The sequence below is a fragment of the Callospermophilus lateralis genome, chromosome 10 (assembly GCF_048772815.1).
Source record: "Callospermophilus lateralis isolate mCalLat2 chromosome 10, mCalLat2.hap1, whole genome shotgun sequence".
In the NCBI taxonomy this organism is placed as follows: Eukaryota; Metazoa; Chordata; class Mammalia; order Rodentia; family Sciuridae; genus Callospermophilus; species Callospermophilus lateralis.
Window position 1 is genome coordinate 56,622,036 of NC_135314.1, and position 5,431 is coordinate 56,627,466.

At 38.6% G+C, this 5,431-nt stretch overlaps 1 non-coding gene across 1 annotated transcript; it reads left to right on the plus strand.

The window, feature by feature from the left end:
• The first annotated feature begins 601 nt into the window (after positions 1–601).
• On the plus strand, positions 602–703 carry LOC143409064 (small nucleolar RNA U13). Its single transcript, XR_013092576.1, has one exon. It is a non-coding gene; the product is annotated as a small nucleolar RNA U13 (small nucleolar RNA).
• The last annotated feature ends 4,728 nt before the right edge of the window (positions 704–5,431 follow it).

The window sequence follows — 5,431 nt, forward strand, 5'->3', positions numbered from 1 at the left end:
AATTGAACACAAGTAATCATTGGGAAAGAAATTCTGGAAACTGGTAAAGCCTTTCCATCTTCTTCAGTTCCAGATATTGAAGAAAGTAGCTCCATGCCTCTCTCTCAGTCTGTCCTGCATGTCCTAGGTTCAGGCCAGGGTTCTCTCTCCCTTGAATAAAAGCAAGAGCTTCCTCTAGCCTTCCCTTCGGCCTTATCCCTCTTCAATTCATTCTTCACACAACAACCCCAAATATTCCTTCTCAAAAGCAAATCTGATCATATCGTTTTCTAGATTAAAATGCTTAGGTCACAGTTCTCAGTCTTTAATGCAGCAACAAACCCTTTCTGATTTGGCTCCTGTCAAGTTCTTCTGGGGCTCTCTCCCCTTGCCTCTAGCTCATGGTGGAACACTTCCCTGAGCTTCCATTTGCCTGGCAGGTGCTTTTTTTCTCCTTCAGGCCTATTATGGCTGAATTGTGTCCCCCAAAGCCCTTGCCCCCTCAGAGTGGGGCTGTATTTGGAGGTGGGGGGTCTTAAAAGAGGTGATTAAATTAAAATGAGACAGTTAGGGTGGACCTTAATCCAGTATGACTGATGTCCACCTAAGAAGAGGAAATCAGATCCTTGGGTTCATACACGAGATGATTAGGTGTTCACACTATTGTGTGAGATGTGCCTCCCTCTAAACCTTGTCACAACATCGGCACATTACCGATCTGACGTGGAAAAAAAAAAAAAAGAAGAGGAAATCAGGGCACCAATACACCAGGGGAAGACTATGTGAAGACACAGGGAGCAGAAGGGTGACAAGGCAAGGACAGAGGCTACAGAAGAAACCAACCCTGCAACACCTCGATCTCTGCCTGCCAACCTCCAGAGTTGTCAGAAAATAAGTTTGGGCTGTTTAATAAAATAAGTTTCTGTTTAAGTCACTCAGTCTGCGGTACTTTGTTGTGACAGTTTTAGCAGACTAGTACCTAGTCTAAGCCAAGGTATCATTTCCCCTGGAGCACATCCCGCATGTCCCAACATCTGTGTGCTTCTGTGGGATATGCCCATGGCACTTTGTAATCGTAATGGCTTATTACAGCTCTTACCACAGTGGATTGGAATTGCTACTTTGCTTTTTAAATTTTTTGATTGTTTATTTTTCAAGTTTTTTTCCTTAACTCTTTTGAAAACACAGATCTGATTATTGTCACAGAAGATACTATGTCTGTTTTGTTCAACATGTCATCCACAGTGTATAATGAAGTGTCTTACATATCCCAGGAAATTCATAGAGATGAATGAATGAATGGATAAATTGGGGTGGTCAAAATCCTGAAGGTTAAATTAAGGTTAACCAAAAGTCTGTTAAACCTAGGGACACAGGGTGTCGTCTCAAGTTTTGGTTAAAAAAAAAAATCAGCTAGGTGACAATTACAAATTGCAAAAGCACCTCCCTTTGCTATTCTGGTTACATGGCAGCCCCCACACCAACAGAAGATAGCACCACTGGATTTATACAAAACATTTTGTAACTCCAAATGGAGCTAAAGAGAACTGAGTACAACATCTCAAGGTAATGTGGTTCTAAGTAAAATTAAGCCCAAATGCAGCAATAACAGGAGAGTTCTTAAGCTTCACATTTCTGATTCTTCACCAGTTATGTTTGGGACCAGGACCGTTTATTGTTCTGAGAACATAACTCTACTTTATCTGACCTGAAGCCTTTCAAGAAAGTGGAGCTGTTTGATTTCCCATGAGAAAAATGGAACGTGAGCCAGGAGACAGAGGGTTGAGTTGGGCGCTGTGAAGTCTAAGACAAATAGTCAAACCGGATTTTTATCCAACAGGTTATTGATGACTCATTAAAAACAATAACCAGGACACATACCTGTATGACAAATTCAGGTTAATTGCTTGGAGGGAACAGTATGATTGTTGAACAGTGTCTTTTTAGGATCCAAAGTGAGTAGACATGTGATTTGCAAGATGCTGTGTTAAGCACATTTGCCACAAGACAACCAAGAAATTTAATTAGCACAAAAGAATTATTTGGTGAGAAAAGGAGCCCAAGCAAAGTGTGAGATGATTGCCAAAGATGTTTATTTTTTAATTGTCCTTGATGTTGAAGATTCTTCCTCTTGTTTCTTAAAATTCTTTTTTATTGAGGTACAGTATATACATAGTGCAACAATCATAACCTCAATAAATGCTTTTAGCTTTTAAAATAACATTTTTCTGACTATAAAATAATAAATACATTGTAAAAATATTTAAAAATAAGGAAAGAAAATAAAAATTATTAATAATCCCATTAGTAGAAGAGACATTTATCCCAAGTGATACATAAAACCCAACACAGGAATACAAGGTAACACAATGCCTCCTAAAGCTCATGATTTACCAGCAACTGACCCCAAAGATATTGAAGTAGATGAAAAATCAGATAAAGAATTCAAAAGTGATTATAAAATGATCAATGAATTCCAAGAGAACACAGTAAAACAACTGATGAATTAAGGAAATTAACACAGAATATGAATGATTAATTCAATAAAGAGATATAAATATTGGAAAAGAACCAAACACAAATCTTAGAAATGAAAGACACAATAAATCAAATAAATTTTCAGGTGAAAGTCTAGCTAAAGATGAAAAAGGAAAAGAAAGAGGGGTAGGGAATCTCACAAAAATTGAAATGTAGCTGGGGTGGTGGTGTACACCTATAATCCCAGCAACTAGGGAGGCTGAGGTAGGAGGAGTTCAAGTTCAAGGCCAATATCAGCAACTTAGCCCCTAAGCAACTTAGCAAGACCCTGTCTCAAAATAGGGCCAGAGGTAAGGTGCCTCTGGGTTCAATCCCCAGTTAAAAAAAAAAAATAGAAAATATATCAGTCTAATAGAGCAAAGGAACCAAGAGGAGGGAGGAGGGCAGGAAAAGAGAAAATACTGGGGAATGATACTGGCTAAATTATGTTGTTATGTCATGTATGAATATATAAAAACAAACCTCACCATTATGTACAATTGAAATGCACCAATAAAAATACATAAAAAATGTATAGAGGAAGATGCATGTAAGTTATATGCAAATAACTTTGCAATCTTATATGAGGGACTTGAGCATTTGAAGATTTTTGGGTCCTCGGGGTTCTTGGCACCAATTCCCCCATGGATACTGAAGGACCACCACATGAATTTTATAAAATTGTGATTGTGTAGTTCATATTGCCTTTATTATTTTTATTGTCAACATTATCATTTATTTTTCTACACCTTGACATTAAGCAGCTGCATAAGATTTTTATCATGTGATCTTACTCTACCTGAGACTGGCCACGATAGAACAGAATTAGTAGGAATGAATCTTCTAATTTGTTTTTGTAGATGGGGCGAGGATGGGTACAATTGGGTGAGGAAGGCTGGATCTCAGTGGTGGAGCACTTGCCTAGCATGTGTGAGGCACTGGGTTCAGTCCTTGTTGCCACATAAAAATAAACAAATAAAGGCATTCTGTCCATTTACAACTACAAAACAAACAAACAAACAAATAAATAAATAAAAAGAAAGCAGCAGAAGTCAGTAAGACTTTCTGACTGTTGTTTTATAAGGTTAAATTCTAGAATGCAGAAAGACTAGACAAGGTGTCTATCTGAGATCCAGATGAGACTCGAAAATGTTGTCCCAACTAAGGGGAAGGGAAATGATCAATGTACAGAACTCTCTAAGGCCTGGAATGAAGGAGGGAGGTAGCCAAACCCAGAGGGGAAGTGCAAGGGGCTGTGTCTAGGCATTCTTCATCTGTCGCAAAGTGTTAGTCATCTCCCCTAACTTCACACACTGGACAGGCTCACGGGAGAGGAGATGTGACCTAATGCTGGATGGCCCCTGGCTCACTGTGGGCCCTCAGTGGTCATGTCCCCAAGGCTTCCTCCTCTTCCAATGAGGCTCCTTAGCAGTGAAAGCCTTCTTCATGGAAATGGGACATTTTACCATCCCTGTCTTCTAGGAGAAGTGCTAAGGCTGCTTCTGGTCACTGCTAGCTTCTTTCTCTCCTCTGATTTAGAGAGACATTTTGTGCAGACCAAGTGTAAGTGAAGATTCCTAACATTCTATTCTTGCAGCTGTTCTAAACATGGTCATGGAACAGAGCAGATCTTGGTTAAAAGGTGGATGTCTCACGATTTTAGGTAATCAGAGGAAGCAGGGCAAATGCATGGATTCTTGTTCTCTCTCATACTCTGGATTCTACGTGGAAGAAAGAAAGAATTGAGGGGGAAGTCAAGCTTTACTGGAAACTCACTATTCCCTGAAGTCATGTAAGTTAGCCATCCTTACTTACAGCAGAGTTAATGGAAGACTGGCATTATTTTACAGCAGAAACAAGAAGGAGGTTTTTTAGGGGCTTTCACACCGGGAATTTTTAAGCCTAAACAAATGAAGACAGTAATTCTCAGATGTATGAGGACAATTCTGGGAATCTCTTTGCAGTGGAAATATATATATATATATATATATATATATATATATATATATATATATATATGGAAGAATAAATATAACTAACTCATTTTAAAGTCATATGAGCTATATGAATGATGTGAAGACCTTGTAATTCTTATCTAATGGGAATGTAAGGGGATAAGGCTTGAGAAACTAAGCTGTAGAAGAAGATGCAAGATGGTGTAGAAGAAACATAGCCTTCGTATTAATTAACTAGGTAAAGCCATAGCAGTTTAATCTTGGAGACACAGACCTGGAAGGGAATTCAGAGAACTACTGGCCCAGAGGTTGTCAAACTACAGTCCCACGAACCAGATCTAGCCCAGCTGCCTGTCTTTTCTTATTATATATCTTTGGGCTGAAAGTGTTTTTTACATTTTTATTTTATTTATTTTTTTTTATTTTTAAAGAGAGAGAGAGAGAGAGAGAGAGAGAGAGAATTTTTCAATATTTATTTTCTAGTTTTTCAGCAGACACAACATCTTTGTATGTGGTGCTGAGGATCGAACCCGGGCCGCACGCATGCCAGACGAACGTGCTACCGCTTGAGCCACATCCCCAGCCCTACATTTTTAAATGGTTGAAAAAAATCAAAAGAAGATTAGTAGTTTATGGATTATGAAAACTATGCAAAATTCAAATTTTAGTGTTATTGAAACAAGTTTTGTTGGACTATACCCATTCTTGTTTGCTCATATGTTGTCAGTTATCGCTTCTGTAGTACAGTGACAGAGTCAAGTGGCTGCAGAAAACAAAGCATGGCCTACAAAGCTTAAAATATTCATTATCTACCACTCTACTGAAAGAATTGGCTGGGATTACAGGTGTGCACTACCATACTCAGCACCCCTTTGTTGTCTTTGTTCTCAGTTTCTTTGCCTGAATCTGATCTCGCTCAAGGTTCAGGCAAAGAAACTGAATTCCTGAAAGTATAACTTATTCTTTCAGCTGGCTCAACA